Source organism: Diceros bicornis, chromosome 37 (assembly GCF_020826845.1).
Source record: "Diceros bicornis minor isolate mBicDic1 chromosome 37, mDicBic1.mat.cur, whole genome shotgun sequence".
In the NCBI taxonomy this organism is placed as follows: Eukaryota; Metazoa; Chordata; class Mammalia; order Perissodactyla; family Rhinocerotidae; genus Diceros; species Diceros bicornis.
The window spans coordinates 19234655-19253870 of NC_080776.1; the positions used below are offsets into that span (position 1 = coordinate 19234655).

General features: G+C 44.5%; 1 long non-coding RNA gene across 1 annotated transcript; it reads right to left on the reverse strand.

The window, feature by feature from the left end:
- Positions 1-9820: 9820 nt before the first annotated feature.
- Positions 9821-12838, reverse strand: LOC131399110 (uncharacterized). The gene is made up of 3 exons (XR_009217058.1): positions 12689-12838; positions 11280-11376; positions 9821-10779 (listed from the first exon to the last, which is right to left on the reverse strand). It is a non-coding gene; the product is annotated as an uncharacterized LOC131399110 (long non-coding RNA).
- Positions 12839-19216: the final 6378 nt, after the last annotated feature.

Here is a 19216-nt window from a genome sequence, read left to right on the forward strand (position 1 = left end):
TGGTCCTCTCACTTGATGCTGGTCCTCTTGACCAGGGACCCTCAGGCTCCTCTCACAGTATTCTGGTTACATCCCCCAGCAAAGCTGAGTAAGAGCTTTCCAGGACTCCTGCCCCCACCCCCTCCCCAGGGCCCTCTGGTGGGATGAGCAGAACTACACAGGGCAGCACAGAGGGGCAGACCACGGGAGACACTGCCCACGTGGCTACTAACTGGCTGCAATGGGCTGAGGAGGGTGAGAGGGCAAAGGTGACTCTGCATTTCAAGCCTGGGTACAGCCCGTGGCAGTCCAGGGAACTTGGGCAACAGTGGCTTCTCAGTGTGTGGCCTGATATCCAGCTTTGTCTCAGATCATCCAGACAGTGGGTAGAGGAGCCCTTCAGACGGAGCTCCTCCTGTCCCTCTGCCCTTCGTCCATTTCATCAAATGTGTCCTGCACCTCTAACCACAGGGCCTTTGCACAAGCTATCAGACTGCCCAGAATACTCCTCCCGCATTGTTCTCCAAGTTAACTCCTACTCTTCCTTTGGACCCTGGTCAAATATCACTTCCCCAAGGATGCCTTTCCTGGCCCTTTGCCTGATCAGTTCTCGCTCTCTTTTCCGTCTTAGGAACATGTGATTCTGTGTTAGTTAACGTAATTATCACCAGCTACTGGTCAAACCTGAGGTCTCAGTGAGCAAGCACAATAGAAGTTTATTTCCCCTAAATGTAAGGTTCAGAGTGGGTTGGGTAGCCCGTCGTCTTGTAGCCACACCGTCTGGAACACTTGGTGCTCAGGTCATTGACGCAGAGCAAAGAGGGTTGAAAGAAACACACCAGCTCTTAAAGTCTTTCCCTAGAGGTGAAAGTCTTTCCTGGATGTCTTTCCCATCACGTCCAGAATTAATCACATGGCCCCAACCTAAACTACGAGGAGGGGTGGGAAATACAGGAAAGCCCACAAAATATTTGGGGAGCTCTACCTGACTCTGCAGCAGCTTGTCCTGAGAACTTTTTTTTTTAACACAGTTGTCATTTTACAACAATGTACAGGCTTCTTTGATGACATCTGTCTCTCTCACTAGGCTGTGAACCCCAGGAGGGCAGGAACTCTGGGTGTGTTGGCTTATCACTGATCTTCAGAGTACTTATATGCAGTAAGAGCTCACCAGATATTGATTAAATCACCAAATGAATAAATTGTGTAAATGGGCAGTGGGCTCAGCAATGGGGCATTCACCCCAGGAGACACAGAACATCAACTCAGAGAAGAACAAACCGACGTCTAAGGGGTGAGCTGGGCATCAGAAATGCAGCTCATTTTGAAAGAGAAGAGCAGAAAGATCTGATAGGAGAGGCAAGGGAGATTTCCCCAGCAGCCTCTAGCTCCCTAAGTCAGCTTTTATGAACCCACTTGCAGTGCTATGGTCATCCCTGGATGACCCCCGGTCATCCCCGAAGCAAGGAGCTGCGGAGGAAGAGGGGAAGGGTGCATAGCCATCACTAACACCCACTCCTTCCCCTCTGACCCCACCACCACCAAAAATAATGTAGCAACAGCAGAATGGGCAGTCTCTATAATTAGGCGCCATGAAGAGGGGAAGCGGGCTCAACAGGCAGTCGTTTTAGCTCTGTTAGCAGTCTGGGTAACTTAAAGGGGAGGACCTGTTTTCCAGGACAGATGGCTTAGAAACTGGTTTCTGAGAACAGGCGGGCAAGGAAAAAGAAACTACTTAGGGGAAAAAAAAGCTTCAAACCTCTGGAGAGGCAGTGGACTCTGGACGATCTAAACCCAGCTCTGCCTCTTATTAGCTCTGCGGTTCTGGGCACAGTACCCAGCTTCTCTGAGTTTCAGCCTCCTTGTGTGTAAAATTCCTCGTCATCAATTCTTTTTTTTTTAATTTTATTTATTTTTTCCCCCAAAGCCCCAGTAGATAGTTGTATGTCATAGCTGCACTTCCTTCTAGTTGCTGTATGTGGGACGCGGCCTCAGCATGGCCGGAGAAGCGGTGCGTCAGTGTGCGCCCGGGATCCGAACCCGGGCCGCCAGCAGCGGAGCGCGCGCACTTAACTGCTGAGCCACGGGCCGGCCTATCCTCTTCATCAATTCTAAGATGCATTTTTTCCCCCACATTTTAATGTCTCTGAAATTAGGATGCAATTTGCAATCAATGGCAGGTTACAGTATCCGTGATAGGGTTTTTTCTCTTAACATTACATAAAGTAACGGGTAAGTCTTATAAGCAAGGTGTCTTAGATTTGGTGAAATATAGTATTTCTCTTTTGCTTTAGGATCAGCAAGCATGTAAGTAAAGCCTCTAGCACAGGATCTGTGCATAGTAGAATCTTAAAAAAGGTTGCTATTTTAATCCTATTACTTCAAGATATTAAAAAACAGTGTATGCCCTGATGGTCTAGTGGTTAAATTTCGTTGCTCTCACTGATTCGGCAGCCCAGGTTGGCTTCCCGGTTGCAGAACCACACCACCCGTCTGTCAGTTGCCAGGCTGTGGCAGTGGCTCACGTAGAAGAACAAGAAGGACTTACGACTATGATATACAACCATGCATTTGGCTGTTTTGGGGGAAAAAAAAAGAGGAAGATTGGCAAGAGATGTTAGCTCAGGATGAATCCTTCCCTGCAAAAAAAAAAAAAATCTTCAAAGTCTTTGTGAACTGTTAGATTTCTACCCTCAGATTCTGTACAACTGTCATTATGGGCCTTAGGAGGTGCCCTTGCAAGACTTGTTGTGTGAAGTGCTCCGACTTTGCAGGTGGGAATGGAATAGTGGAATAAAGGCTAGAAGATGGAGGGGAGAGAGAGAGAGAAAAAACAGATTTTCAGGAGGGAAAATTAAAGGTGAAATAATAGTCGATCACCTCACTGGAACTTGACAATGGCAATTGAAACGGAAGAGATGTCGGCCCGAGTCTGGGAAAGGCAAATGAGCCAGAGCGAACTGATCAAGCCTCTTAAATGACTCAGCAACGAGCAAAGAACATCCAGAAGAACAAATAGTCCTTAACCTCTGAGAACCAGAGACCTGAAGGACTTGAGAAGCCGTGAACTTTGGTTATGGTAAAGTTGGAATTTGAAAATATAAATATGAATTTTTCTTTTCTTTTTTCTCTTTAGTTGGAAAGATACTGTCGTTTGGTGCAAGGCTTCCTACTGCTTTTTAAAGAAATGAAGGAACACTGTCAGGAACATGAGAGCAGATCTGGAAAGAGCCTAAACGGACCTCTGGCTTAGAATCCAGCTCCTTGTCCCCTCTCTTCACTCACCGCTACCATCACAAGGGATTTGTTCCATTTGAATTGTATCAATTTTGTTAGAATTTTGTTAGTGTGTGACTATCTGGGTATTTGTACTGAAGCTTAATATTTGAAAGTTTGGTTTAGTTTTTGAAATGCTCTGTATAAAAAGATTTCATTACTTAATGGAGTCGGGTGATATTTAAGGCAGAATCAGAGTTCGATCTATATTGATCTGCAGAAGTTCTGCAGGATGTCAAAGGTTTATGGTTTTGCAGGTCCCAATTATAAGAATCAGGGAAGGACATGAAAACATCAAGATAAATGAGCTTATGAAAAAATTTATGTAAGTAGTGACTCAGGACATTCATTTTAGGGGGAGGGAATTATTAATGAATTTCTTTCGGGGTAGAATCACCAATTGTTATGTTACCTTTACGGCCGAATAAAGCAAATGTGAAGACGCTCAGTTTTGTATATAATTCAGCATACGGTTGTGTAAATGTGGCCAACGCTGCCAATGAAAATACAAAGTTGTATAACAGATTTATATTTAGAAAATACAGATCATACAAAAATGCAGAACTGAGTTTTTGATCATAAGATATCTTGGCAAATAGCAACATGTTTATAAATATTTTCTATGACGTAATCTGTGCTTTAATTTAATCAAGATGACTTTTCTTGAGATATAATTTTTGTTAAAACAGTCAGTGATGGAACTTACATTTGAAATGCTGAAATAGAATTGGGTTGTTTTAATGTAATTTTAATTAAAAACATTTCATAGGGTTAATTTGCTTGGTAATTTTAATGAAGGAATGCAATGATTATTGATGAACTCGATAGGATTTTGTTTTTTGAGATATGTCATCTACGCATAACCTTGCCTGTGCTCTGGGGTGGTTTGTGGTGTAATCACTACAAAATTGGCCTGAGCCTCTGAACACTAGGGATCGACTCAGACCTACAAACGGACGACAGACACTTTTAATGAAGATGTTACATTGTTGGTACTTTATATAGTTTGAAAGTAATTTTTATCTCTTTTAATTTGAAACTTGTTTACTACATAGTTAGGCCCTATCCCTGGTCTGGTGCCAGACATGGCTGGAAATTTATTTGCATGATCCTGGGAGTGGCTAGTGTAGTGTGCTGTGAATGTGAATTGGTATGGCTGGATGCACTGGGGTTTGCAGAAGCTGCAATGAGATTGTGACTATACACGTGGATCCTCAGCCTGGAAGAAATCAAGCTTCAGTCTGATGGATTTGATCTGGGCCATCTCCAGCACACTTTATGTACCTTATGTACTGTTATGTACTGTTCCTCAGGCACTGTGGCAAGACAAATAACATCTTCTGCGTTGATCCTAAAATAGCTGGAGATATTGCAGCTCCTTCTTGTAGGCCTTGCTGGCAAGTGGAGGCCAGGTGCCAAGTCCGTCAGCTGCATTCTAGCTGCACCAATCCGGGCGTGTGCCATGGTGTGCTGTCACCCAGACCATGCCTGGACCGGAAAGAGCCTGTCTTCTGCACCATTCTAGGTCTGAACAATCCTTTCTGGAAGCAGTGGGACTAAACCACAGTAGCTGGCAGCATCCCTGGGCTCTCTTCCACTGTAGCAGAATCTTGAGAAGGCTGGATTCCAGCCAAGGCTGCTGTTTGATTGTGGGCCTGGTGCCTCTGTCCCATTTCCTGGATGGCCCTGACCCCTGGATCTGTCTTCTTCTTCCAGAAGGTAAGCCAGTGCTCATGCTGGCAGAGGTCACTGGTTGCCCTTCAGTGGGAGGTCAGGAGTGCCTGTATTGGGGTTTGTCCCACCTGGCAGGCTCACCCACTTTTTATGGTGGGGAATGAACCGGGCAGCAATGCCAGGTTAATAGGGCTCTACATCTCCTTGCTTTCTGACTAGCCCAGCATGCACTGCCTGGGGTGGGTCAGTGAGCTTCCTATATAAGTGTTACAGGCCACCTCCTGCTGCACCTCCCTCACATTTATACACATTTATGCTCACTCTCACACACACTCATTCACCTGTATGCACCTCACACACATACGCACACACTCCCTCCAGCCAAATGGGCAAACCACCCAAGGGAACCACGGCACATTCCTCAGCTTAACAGATGCTCCTTTCCAACCATCCCCTCCCAGCTCCCAAGAATGATGTCATTCACCAGGAATCAAGACTCAACTCTCCGCCCTAAGACTCAGGGCAGAAAGGATGTGGCTACACCTGTGGAATTGCAGGTAACTATGATCTTCATCATGGCAGATTACAGGGTGTCAAAGAGGCTTCAGAACTCTCACACCAATATGGACAGACAGACAGCACTGATGAGTCCCTGCTACTGGGGTGTCCCACTGCTGCCGAAAGCATACCCACAAGCTCCTCAACTGCTAGCTGTAACCCCTGCTGGAAGCCCCACTGCTCCTGGCCCCACCTAACTGGAAACCCATGGTCTCAGCCTCACTTGAATACTTGGGCATGGAGCCTCATCTAGTTCCTGCAACCAGCACTCTCCTAGGTAGGTGTCCTTCGTCCAGATCATACCAGAAGCATAGCTAAATGGGTATGTTCATCTTTTGAACCTCCAGTCTTCCATCCAGGACAATCTATAAGAAACTTACTACAGGGAGTTAGCAAACCCTTGACCATACCCTTGATGTCTCTGTAAAGAAGGAAAACTGGGAGCTCCAGCTAAAACAGAACTGCCCAGAATCCGGGCTGGGGCCACCAAGACAGGAGAAGTCAGTCTGGAAGGGAAACTAGGATCTAACTGTGTTGCATATTCACACAAATTCCACATAAAAACTTTCAGCCGTCCAACCCCCACCTCTATTTCTTGTCACTAGGGCCCAGACCCTGTTTTGGTGGCCCAAATCAAGGCCATCATAATAAAAGACAATTACTCTCTTCTGATCATTTTCAACACGTGAAGCCAACTCAGAGGAGCCAATCTATTCATAAAGCTGGGCCTTCTGAGGACAAAGAGTTCAGGTGTGGACCTGTGGGCCAGCAGAGAAGGCCTTTGGACATGCTTGGACCAGCCCAGGTATTTGGTGATACACTGAGTGCTGAGCCACCCACATGGATTCTGAGGACACAAGGTGTGATCTTCCAAGGCCTCCTGGCCAGGGGTGAAGCCCTGCTTGATGGTGTCCTGACCCACAGTTATTTCCTGGACCCTGTCTTTACGAAACGTGTGGGCCAGCGCCCCCTCCCCCAAATATATATTCAAAGTACTTCAGGTTGACGTGACCAGGTTTCTGCAGTCAAGTGGCATACTCTTACAACACCAGGAGTAATAAAAATTCTCTAGTATACCGTAGGTATTCAAATCTTACTTTTCCATCGCCATCTTGTCAATGGACTTCCTCAAAATAAAAGGAATATTCTTTGGACCTCAAAGTGAGCAAAAACTCCTCAGGAAACCACAGACTTGTGCCTATCCTAACTCAGCCCACCCTTGTCCTCCTGGCCTGGAAGCCTCCAACCATGTATATGGGGCCACCATATTACCAGAGGACTTTTGCTTTTGTGGCTATTTTTTGAAGAATCTAGTTCTGTTTGAAGCCGACTACCAGGACATGAGTGACATTAAACAAGGCTTTAAGGCTTAGAGAGATGAACTCAACGGAAACTGGCATCAGTAGACCTTGAAGGCCGACCACTGTGGCTTGAGACAACTCTAAGAGACAAGAAAACTTAGCCCTGGTCACTTAGAGTGGACACTTGACTTTCAATGATTGGAGTTTTCAAATAACTAGCCTAGACCATCACTTGTATGAAACTTTATCACATGAACTCAAACAACATGAGCCAGCCAAGGCCACCCTAACTCCTGCAAGATTTTCCATTCTGAGAAAATTGTAGCCAAGCACTCTTAGAAGCACTAGCATGATCAGACACCAGCAACAGACCAGGGAGCTGCGTTCAGCAGCCCCTGAACAAGGTTTTTCACCATTCTGCAGGGACTTCCAGAGTGCAGGGGACAGGGGAGGCTTGCTCTGCCATTATGACCCTTCCAGTATGTTCCTTGGGGAAAAGCCAGAACACAGGTATGTTTTGCTGTCAGGGCACCAACCCAGAAGAACTCTGTGATATTGTAGTTAAATGTATGTGTGGTCTTCATCCCCATTTATAGCACAGAGGTCCTAAAATCCTTGGAATTTCCTAAGTGATAAGAGCCATAAGGTATCTTAATATTCATAATAAACCCCTTTCAACCACACCTGAGTCTCTGTTAATGAGATGACTTCTGGAAAGGACCAAAAGATGGAAGCTGATTGCCAGGGAAACAAACCATGTGATTGGAGGGTTGGAACTTTCAGTCCCACCCCCTGACCTCTGGAGAGGGGAGAGGGTCTGAAAGTTGAATTGATCACCAATGGCCAATGATTTAAATAATCATGCCTATGTAACGAAGTCTCCATAAAAACCACAAAAGATGGAGTTTGGAGAGCTTCTGGGGTTAGTGAACACATGGACCTTTTGGGACAGTGGAGAGCTTGGAGAGAGCATAGAAACTGTGCACCCCTTCCCCATAACTTGCCTTATGCATCTCTTCCATCTGGCAGTCCCTGAGTTATTCTTTTCAAAATAAACCAGTAATCTATAAATAAAATGTTTCTCTGAGTTCTGTGAGCTGCTCTAGCAAATTAATGAACCCAAGGAATGGGTCATGGGAACCTCTAACCTATAGCCAGTTGGTCAGAAGCACAAGTGACAACCTGAGCTTTCGACTGCCCTCTGAAGTTGGGGGAGTGGGGCAGTCTTGTAGGACTGACTCCTTAACTTGTGGGATCTGACACTCTTTCTAGGTAGGTAGTGTCAGAATTGAGTTGAATTGTACGACACCCAGCTGGTGTTGGAGAATTGCTTGGTGGTGTGGGGAAAAAACCCACACATTGGAACTGGTGACCAGAATCATAGATCCCAGCTATCAGGTCTTTTGGCAAGACATGCTCAGGGCAAGATAAGGCCCAAGAGGACCCTGAAAGCTCCTTTATTCATCTCTGTTGCCAGAAGCCCCTGAAAAACTGGACTCTGTAATGGTCTTGGCTCCTTGAACTGTAGGTGTTATGGATGATGTTATCAAGAGAGTGCACATGATCTACTGGACCAGAGCCCCATTTCCAGCCATCATAGTCCTACGACTCAAGGGTGGGTTCTAATACACTGATTACCTAGTGCCTCAGTTTGCATTCTCCAATTCTGGAGGCGTAGTTCAAAGCCCAGAGTGTGTCAATTCATCTCTCCATCCCCCTTTTTTGTTAAAAGAATAAGTGAGCCAGACCCCAAAGAGGTCTTACCATTGCTATACGCAGGGCTGATTTTCAGCCAGAATCCATTCTGCTTAGTATGTGTCTGTGTAGTTCAAGTTATTAAATATGTTTAATATCACCCCTGGCTACACATCATACAATCAGCATGACTCATTCCCTTACCCATCTCTGATGAGTTTCCTAGCTTTGTCAATCTTTATATGACCCAGAACACACTTTGCACAGTAAGTACAGATTCTCCAGCACCAGGAAATGCCTCGTCAGTCCCAGGCACTGTGCTGGGCCTGGAGACGGCACAGAGAATATCCAAGGGCCCTGATAGTTCTCAGGGGCTCCTTGATTATCATTGGCCCCTAGGACCTTGCCCCAGATATGCTTGCTTTACCAAGTGGAATCGGATATCTGACACATCAGAGAAAAACCTACTACGGATGTCTAGAGCCCTCAGGCTACAGAGAAATGATTCCAGAATGGAGACATCATCTGGACTCCTCACCCTTCTCGGCAACATGCCTGTGCTGAAATTGGGATGGCCACTTTCTGATTCCTGTAAAGTTGCAGAGGTGGCTAATCCTATCATATGCTGCCTACAAACACCCCTGACTGTGCACACTCTACCCAGTGGAGCCTTCTCTGCCTGCCCCCACTCCCCCGCCAAGAAGAGGAAAGAGACAGGCCAGGACTGGTTAAAGGCTTGCACACCCTTTATTTTTTGGCCAGTCTGATCCCCTGGACTTTCCCTCTTTGGGGCATCCCCTTCCCCCAGCTTTTAGGGCTGTGCTCTGGCATTTCCGACTTCCAGGCTCACTCTTGGCCTTCATCCTGGTCACGCTGCCAGCTCCTCAGACCTGGGTGGCACCTGCTCTGGTCCAGCTCTGCCTCAGCCTGCGCTCTGCCCAGCACCTGTCCATGCTGGGACCTCAGCTGCCTTGATATCATTTCCTCTTTCCTTTACAGGCATAACTGGGTGTGTTTACCTCCAGCTCAGCTCAGAAGTGTCTCAGACTGATTCCTTTCTGTGCTACTTAAGATAGGATGTGGGCATTTCCTTTCTACAACTCCACCACTGCCTGAGGTACCTAGGGCCATGCTGTCCTTCTCTGAGTTTACTTAATGTCTTGAGCTGTTGAAAGGGTGGTTGTCCTCAGGATTAAGTCACAGGAGGGCAGCACAAAGCTTCAGGGCACAGATGATTGTCACTCCAGCAGGACAGTCAGGAGTGATGTGTTGGCTGCCATCAAAGCGAGGTCCTCACTGAAGCTGAGACAGACAAAATTCACCAGATAATTAAGGAGATAATTTTATTCAGGCTATTGCACTAAGAAGAACATTCATTAATGAGGAACATCTCAAAAAAAAAGGAAGGGGTCTGGGCTTTTATAGAGGCAGGTAAACAAGGGAGTCATCTTATGGGAGTCATGAAGAAAGATGGAGATGAGGCTTCTCTCGGAAACTCTGAGGACAGTGTGGTCCTTTGTGGTTAGCTGGTTTGTCATTTCCGAAACACAACCGTGGGGGGAGGATTTCTTAACCATCACTGCTGAGGTTGCATCCCTTTTCTTGAAGATGAATATCATTCATCACTGAACAACTCAGAGGTGAGCATGCATCTCCTGAGTGGGATGAAGCAGGGCCTAAGAAATTGTCTCTCTAGGATTCTTGCTGGTTGTTTTTATAAAACCAGTTGAACCATCTGTAGAGAGGTGGTGGCTAAGGTCAGTTGTTTTCGGGTCCTGGAGATCAGACATCTTAAAAGAGAGATGCCTAAAATAGAGAAATAATACTGTAAAAGTTGTATTAAAGTAAAGAGCCAGGGGTTGAACCTGGAGAATTCACCAGTCCCGTGGGTTCCAGAGGTCAGCTGAAGAAAGTCTTGCAGCACCACTCCTTGAGTTTCTTGAAGCTAAGACGTCCATGCTCCTGGTAATGTTGTGCATAGTCTTGGCTACCTCTCACACAAGGGCGCGCATGACCCGATCATTTTGTTGTACTTCCTTAGTGGTCCAGCAGCGGCTTGTCCAGGAAGAATTCCAGCCCATGCATGGTCTGCTGCAGTGCTGGGTCTTTCAAGGTGAATGCAAAGTCACCGGGCTTCAGCTTGCAGAGCCTTTTCAGATTCTTGAGGAGAAAGATCAGCCGCAAGGTGACCAGGAATGCTAAGAGGGATCCAGGCAGTCAAGTTTCAGTTCTTGGTGATGCCGAGTCAGGCGGGAGGAAGAAAATTGGAAGTTAGTCTGGAGGATTGCAGTCAGAACTGAAAGAATTGAAAATTTGGTAAGGATTGACACTCAAACAAGGCAACAGGATCCAGTTCAACTTAAAGGAAGGTACCAAAACTGGTTTTTCCACGAGGGGTGGGGGAAGGAAGTCAATGAAATCTCGTCAGACAAGACAGTTTGCACAGTTATCAGGTATCTGCAATTTACAAGGAGGTACAAGAAAACTCCAAGGCAATGAACATAGTGAAAGTCTGATAGGCTAGAAGGGTGCACTATATACTGAAACACAAAATTTCTCTTTTTAGTCACCCCTCTTTTGACAAAGATAATCTCAAGGAAAGTAAGGCTGGTCTGATTTTGACCTGACTACTTGGATTTGGCCTGACTATTTACATGGTTCAGCAAGAAAGGCAATTTACCATATAGACCTTCTTAAGTCTGCTTTGCTGGAAGCTTTAGTAAGGAACCTCAGACTGGACTTTTGAAAGCCTCTTGAGGCTAGGAAGCCAAGCCAAGAACTTGCCATCAAACTCACCAGCAGTAATTATAAATTTGAGCAAATTCCTCTCTTCTCAAGGTCCTCCAAATATCCTAAGGTTCATGGGCCTGCTAGGAAGTGACCTTCCACTCACCTGTAAGACCGAGAACTTTGTAAGCCAGGCACCAGGACAGTTTTCCCAATACAGCTTTGTAAGCATTGGCTCCACAAAGTCAACCTTAATTCCTTAAAAGTGTAAGATCATTTCTGATTAAATGAGCAACATTTTCAAACATGATTTTCCAGGCGAAGCCTTGAGTTTATAACCAATGTTTCCAATTATGTTCTGTTAACAAGGAAGACAGATTCTGATTGAACCTATGCAGATAAATATATTGCGACAAAATTAAGAATACTCATAAGAGTTTCTGAATTTTGGAGAAGTCAAGGAGGGAGACTAAGATATTCACAAATGGTTCATTTCTAGTTAGCAAAGCATAGTCTACTAAATTGTTATAAATTACAGATAGCTTAAGAGAAAAGAGAATGAGGTTCTTTATATATCCAGAAAACAGAGTATTAAAACAACATCAACAATGTTCCAAACAAAACTCACTATCATCCCTCATCCATTCATTCAGTCCTAGGTAATTAATTCTTATTCCACTGGACTTTGGGTTAGTGGTCTCATGAACTCATCTGTGTCTTGACTAGATTTCTAGAAATCCTGACTCAGTCCACTGGTATGGGCTCAAAGTTGTTCAAACGAGGCCATCAGAAGCCTGCACCCAAAAGTACCTAACACAGTCCTTTTCCACAGCGCTCTGAGACAGGCCTTCTTTGTCGAAGACACTCACTCTAGTCTGTCGCTGATTGCAAGTGCTCTCAGAGAAGCATCAGAGAAAAACAAAAAACTATCTGTAGATGACAGAATAAAATGGCTATGGTAAACCTATTACTGACAATTTTCAAAAGCAAAAGATCTGCTGGGAGTTCATAACAAGAATAGTACAACTGACAAGGAAACTTGGTTGTTTCTGTGGCATACAAACCAAAATAATACAGTCAATCCAGAAAATATTTTAGACAAAGTATCTATCGATAGAATGAGTAACTCTATTTTCAAAGATGAGTGGATATTATAACTAATTTGTAAAAAATAGAGGAATAAAATCTTTATAGAGAAAAAATGTTCAGATATAACATATAATAATGCTGACATAATATTCCCTGAATTTACTGAACATATATTAGAATACACTAAGAAGATGTAAAGAATATCAAGTAAAGAAACTGGAAATCTGGAAAAGATCCTAAACACTTGCATATTCATATGACTTCATAGTTAAGGGATCTGAGTTTCCAGCTGAAAACTGCTGCCCTAGTAGATGCTAGATTCAAAGTAAAGAAGTTGTGACCGAGTTACCATTTAAGAAATAGCTGAAATTATGACTGACAACACCTACTGTGGTTGTTTACTGTCAGGTACAGAAGCACCAGGAACCATCAGGGCCAGCGAGGGCACTGACAAAGCTCTAGGAATTTCCCACACAGCATACAGGTCCTGAAATCTGAATTTAATTACATTTTACCATGCTGGCTGATTGAACCCGGGGAAGGCTAAGCAACATCTCTTCTGATTTAACAACCCTTCCCATGCAACTCATCAATAGTAACCCTCAAATAAACCTAATTATTTCCTAGCATTCCTCTTTTTACAAGATGAGAGAACAAATCCTCTGTGGTTTTTTCTAAGGAAATCTCAAAGACAATTTTAGGTGCAAAAGATATCATTTAGAATCAATTTGGGCAAGGCAAAAAATCAAAAGTTGTCAAGAGATTTGAACACCTGATTATAAGATAAGATCATGAATTCCTGAGAAACAGTACTTGGCTACTTACTTAAACTGATAATAAAGGACTTTAAAAATAAACATAGGAGGCAACATGATTGTAAAGGATCTTAGCTCTTTCCTAAGTGAGAAAACTTTGTTCTCTTAAATAATCAAGGACATAATAAAGTCAGCATAAATCATAGAAGGTTATTCTGGTAAAACATGACTTTTTTTTTATTGTTTTTAAGGTTTCTTTTTATTGATGTCATAATAGTTTACAACATTGTGACCTTTAGTTGTACATTATTGTTTGTCAGTCACCATATAAATGTGTCCTTTCACCCCTTGTGCCCACCCCCCAACCCCCTACCCACTGGTAACCACCAAACTGTTCTCCCTGTCCAAAAACACGACATCTTTGTTATCTAGGCAAACTATACAGAAGGCAAAGAATAACCTTTTACAACCTCATATTCATTTCCTGTTGCTGCTCTAACAAATTACCACAAATGTAGGAGCTTAAAACAACATAAATTTATTATCACATGGTACTGGAGATCATAAGTCCAAAATCAGTCTCATTCAGTTCAAGTTAAGGTGTCAGCAAAACTGGTTCCTTCTGGAGATTTTAGGAGAGAATCCATTTCTTTGCCTTTTCCACCCCTTTTCATTCCTGGCTTGTGGCCCTTCCTTCATCCTCAAAACCAGCGGCAAACTATCTTGCAATCTCTTTCTGCTTCTGTTGTTATATCACCTTTTTCTCATTCTCACCCTCCCTCTTATAAGGACCCTTGTGAGTACATTGAGCCCACCAGATAATCCAGGATAATCTCCCCCATCTCAAGGTCCTTAACTTAATCTGCAAGTTCCTTTTACCGTGTAAGGTAACATAGTCACAGGTTCCAGGGATTGGGCTGTGGCCATCTTTAGGGGGCCATTATTCAATCTACCACATACCTCTCATGAAGGACAGACCTATAATTTTGTCATTTTAACAGAGAGAAAACAGGTTTCTAGTTTTACATCAGTATATTTGATACTGAATCTCTTTTTCAAAATCTTGTAAATAAATCCATCAAACCTTAGCCAGCATTGACCATGACAAATATAATTCCCTTTTCTAGAAGCTTCTATAACTTTCTATATCCATTTAGGTTGTGTCCTGCACTTTCCTCTTTCTCGTTCTGGAACAACCAGCCATTTTGCTTTAAGACAAGACTACTCTTTTTTTTCTTTAACAAAACATATCCTGCATACCTCAACTCCCAGGAACTTCCCTCCTATTTCACTCAGCCGCCCTCTCCCTGGACCTCTATGCTCTTCTTTCTCTGTTACAAAGAAGGAGCCCTCCTCCTTCTCCTGTGATCCCATGAAGCCTCCTCCTTCCTTAAGGACCTCCAGGCATCTGTGATCCCTTCTCTTTCCTGGATCTTCAACCTCTTCTTTAACTGTTCCTTCCCATCAGCATTTAAGCATGCTCAAGTCTCCGCTATCTTCCAGACCCTCTCTTGACCAGGCCTTCCTCTCCACTTTCCTGCCTAAAAGTGCCACCTATGCTCATTATTTCCATTTCCATATCTCCCATTCGCACCTTAAACCCACTGCCATCCGGGTGCTTCTTCACTCATCAATCCACTGGTACAGCTTTCTCCAAGGTCACCAAAATCCTCTGTTGCCACATCCAGCCGATAACTTCCAACCTTGTATTACTTGATCCTACTGCAGCACTAGACTGTTGACTATTCTTTCTCTTAAAATATGCCCGTGGGACATAACACTTCCCTGGTTTTCCTCCTATCTTCTGATTGCTCCTAGATGGTGTCCATCTAAGTAAATAGCCCTAGTATGCAACAAGTTGCCCATGTCAAAAGCCTGATTTTCATCCTATATTCTTCATTCCCCCCTACCATCTATATCCATCAAATCACCAAGTACTACCTTCTAAATATTTTTTTTTCCTAACTGATTCCCTTTTGTCCATACCCACTGCCAGGATCCTAGCTCAGCCCCATTATCTCTTGCCAGAATGAGAATAACCTCCTGCTGGTCTCACTTCCCCTAATCTGATCTTCTTCCCATCCACAGTGCACACAGGATCAGAGCGCTGTTTCTAAAGCTAAAGCACGCATCTGAGCTTGTCATTCCATGGTTTAAAGTTTCAATGCCCACTCCACTCAACCTACCCCCACTGCCTTGGGGGTGTTGAAACCCAGTCTCCTAAACGTGGATGATACGGCTCTTCATTATTGGACCTTTGCTTATCTCTCCAACATTATCTGGTACCAACTCCCCTCCTCAAATCCTGCCATTTGTGACCTTAAGGACATTCTGCTAAGTAGAATAAGTCAGATAGAGAAAGACAAATACTGTATGTTTTCACTTATATGCAGGAAAAGCCAATCTCATAGAAATAGAGAGTAGAATGGTGGTTGCGAGGGGCTTCAGGTGGGAGAAATGGAGAGATGTTGGTCAAAGGGTACAAACTCCCAGCTATGAGATAAATAAGATCTGGGGGTCTAATGTACAGCATGCCAACTATCATTAACAATACCGCATTGTGTACTTGAAAGTTATTAAGAGAGTAGATATTAAATGTTATCACCACACACACACACACACACACGAATCATAATTTATGTGAGGGGATGAAGGTGTTAACTAACCTTATCGTGGTAATCATTTTGCAATATGTACATGGATCTAATCACCACATCATACACCTTAAACTTCCTTATATGTCAATAATATCTCAATACAGCTGGAAAAAAAATAGCAATAAAAAATAATTCCATTCCCCAAACTCTAAATTCTATATACTGAGCCATCATATGCACCTCCCCAAATTCACTGTGCCTTCTGCTTTTGGTGCTATTCACATGATTTTCCTTGAATGTTTACCCCCATCTTTAATAGGCTAAATCTTATTCATGCTTCATGTCTCACTCTTCTGTAATTGCCTGTCAACTGGTGTGTCTCTCCTGGACTACAAACTCATTGAGATCAGGGTCCATGTATTGTTCAGTGTCTCATCCCCACTGCTTGTGTCCAGTCATTATGGGCTCTCAAGTAGTATTTGTTGAATAAACAAAGTTTCAGTGAGATTTAGAGCAGGTTTGGTGGGTATGAGGGAGTGGGAAGGGTGGGTGGATGGGAGGAGCAGTTAAACACGAGAGTCACAGAGTTCAAGCTTCAAAGGGAGAGTCGTGGTGATGGCCGAGACCAGGGTGGGGCTAACCAAGTGGCTGTTGAAGAGGAATGGAAGTGAAGGTCACTGGAGCAGAGAATACGAGGGAATTATGACCCAACGTATTGGATGAGTGGCATCTGCGTTGCCCAGGAGACGTCAGATACGGGGTGGGGTAAGCAAGGAAGCCATGAGTCAGGCTCCAAAGTCCTTTCATAGATGGTGTGATTAAGGCAGGGAGGTGCCTTCACTGAGGGCCCAGCTTCATCGGAGGAGAGGAAAGGAAATGAAAGTGAGGGAAGAGTTACAGGATTGACAGGATCAACACTGACTCCAGGATAATAACGACCCTGCCTTATGAACCTGAGCTCTGCAGACACTGCACAGGAGAGTGAGGGGCCTCTGGAGAGGGTTTCAAGATGAAGAGGTGGTGGAATTTCCCAGAAAGAGGTTGTACCTACAAAGAAATATATTAATAGAAAGGGCTTTCCAGAGAGCTCAGTGGAAGGATTGAGAAGGTGTCTTCCCAGTGTAAATTCAAGCGGGCAAATGACATGGCTCCTTCCACTTTGGCTTCGGAATTTGTTACAAATCCCTCTCCAGAAATTGGCTGCCACAATTCTCAACTGTAGTGGGCTTATCCCAGTGAAGAGATTAACCTGGAATCCTGCTCTGACCCTTAAAGCAAAGGACTCAAACTCCTGCATATAGGATTATCCACTTCCACGCGTTCTTTTATTCTGTGAGAAATTAGGTCCTGACTTGTTTTTGTGGAATATCAGCCCAATAAAGGCCTCCCCTTGGGACTACAATTAAAAAAAAAAAAAAAGCCGTGGGAGTGAAGTCTTATTGAACAAAGTTTCAAATTAGATAAAACTTGCAGTCGGCTCACTGGAGAGGGTGGTGCACCTCCCTCCCTTCCACAGTTTCTAGAGAGAAGCGAAGAGAAGCTCCACGAACCAGCCTGCTAGGGATTTTTCAGCTGATTTCCCTCCGAGCCGAAACAGTCCCTAGACAGCTATGTTTTTCTAATGGCTTCTGCCTGAGATAAATTGTCCTTGATTGGGATGGACTTCACTTTTAACACGCTGTTATTTTACTTCTATTTCATACTTTTTATTTAGGTTTTTCATATATATTCTCTAGCAAGATTAGTCTAGCTTTCTTTTTGTGTGTGTTGTATTTATTGAGGCTTTGGTATCATGGCCGTAACAAGAATAAGAATTATCAGCATCCCATCCGACTCCCAACTTGTTAGAAATGCAGAATCATGGGCCCTCCCCTGAACCAATGGAATCGACATCTGCATTTCAACAAGACCCCTGGTAACGCATATGGACATTACCGTTTGAGAAGACGCCCCAGATCTTGTCATTACTGTACACTGCTCCTTCCGTAATCTCAGTGTAAGCAACCCGGCTCTCAGCTAGCACCTCCTCCTTTCCAGCTCATTCTCCCTACGGTGCTGATTCTAACAATCCTTTCACACACGTTTCATTCCATTGATCCTATCACTTTTACAGGGTGTCTCCCCTCCTACTGCCCCCATACTCATCTGCATTTTCTCACTCCCTCCTTACTGGCTTGGACTCAACAGTTGGTCATTATTATTATTACTTCCTGTATATAACCCTCGCCTTCCTTTCCCCTTTCTCTCTCCATGGAGTTATCTAGCAGAAATAACCCTGGTTGCATCCAACTCCCCACCTTCCTGTGCCTGCACCTTCCCAGCAAAACGTGGCCAACAGAAAAACACAGAATAACCCCTCTGACTGGTCCTTCTTCACATCTCCTCTCCCCTCAAACTTCTGACACCTCCCCACCCTCCACACGAGGAGCTGATGACCTTGCTTTCTATTTCCCTGAGAAAACAGAAGCCTTCAGAAGGGAACATCCACATGTGCCAGCGCCTTGTCCAGCTGGCTGCCTGCCTCTGTGCCTACACTCTGCCTGCCCTCTATTACTGTGAGTGGACGCCGCCTTGCTGGTATCCAAGGCCAGCCCTTCCGCTGTGCGCGGCAACCTTTTCTTGCTCACTCAAGGACAGCTCCCCAGAAAATGCCCCCCCACCTGCATCATCAAATTTTCTCTCACTACTGAATCATTCCCATCAGCACTTAAGCCGGCTGTAATAGCTCCCATCCTAAAAGCAAAACAAAACGAAATAAAACAAAAAAATCAGCTTTGACCCCACATTCCCCTCCAGCTACCATCCCATTTCTGTGCTCCCCTGTAGAGCAAAACTTCAAGAAAAAGTTGTCTACACTCGTGGTGTCTCTTTCTAGAGCCCCATCCTTTCTAGAGATCTTTCTAGGTCTCATTCTTTCTAGAGATCACTCCAATCAGGCTTTCCTACCCATCCCTGCTGAAATAGCTTTTCCCCACACCACTGGTTACCTCTGTGGTGCTGACACCAACATCAACCTTCCTTGCATTACAGCCGCAATCGTGGCACTGATCCATGCTCCATCCCTGGTCGCCCAGCACACGATGCTCTCCTGGGTCTCCTTCTGCCACCCTCTGCTCAGAATCCTTCGCTGGTTCCTTGTCATCTCCCTGACCTCTCAGTGTCGGGGGCCTCGGCCTCGTCCTTGGCCTTGCCCTGTATTAACACTCTTTCTCTTAAATGATCTCATTGAGTCCTGAGATTTTACCTATTCTGAAGCCTCTCGAAATTCTCTCTTCAGCCTGGACCTCCCCTTCAAACCCCAGACTTCTAGATCCAGCTTCTTACTTGGGTGTCTAACAGGCAGCTCAAACTTGATATGCCCCCAAATAAATTCCCCAGTTCCTCCCTTCACATCTGTTTCTGTTTGTCTTCCCCACTTCACCAAATTGTATCTTCCAGTTGCTAGGGCAAAAAACCCAAAAACAAAAAAAAACTTAGAAATCAGCAAAATCCTGTCAGCTCTACCTTTGAAATGTGTCTAGCACCTGACCGCTTCTTTACACCTCCACGACTACCACCCTAGACC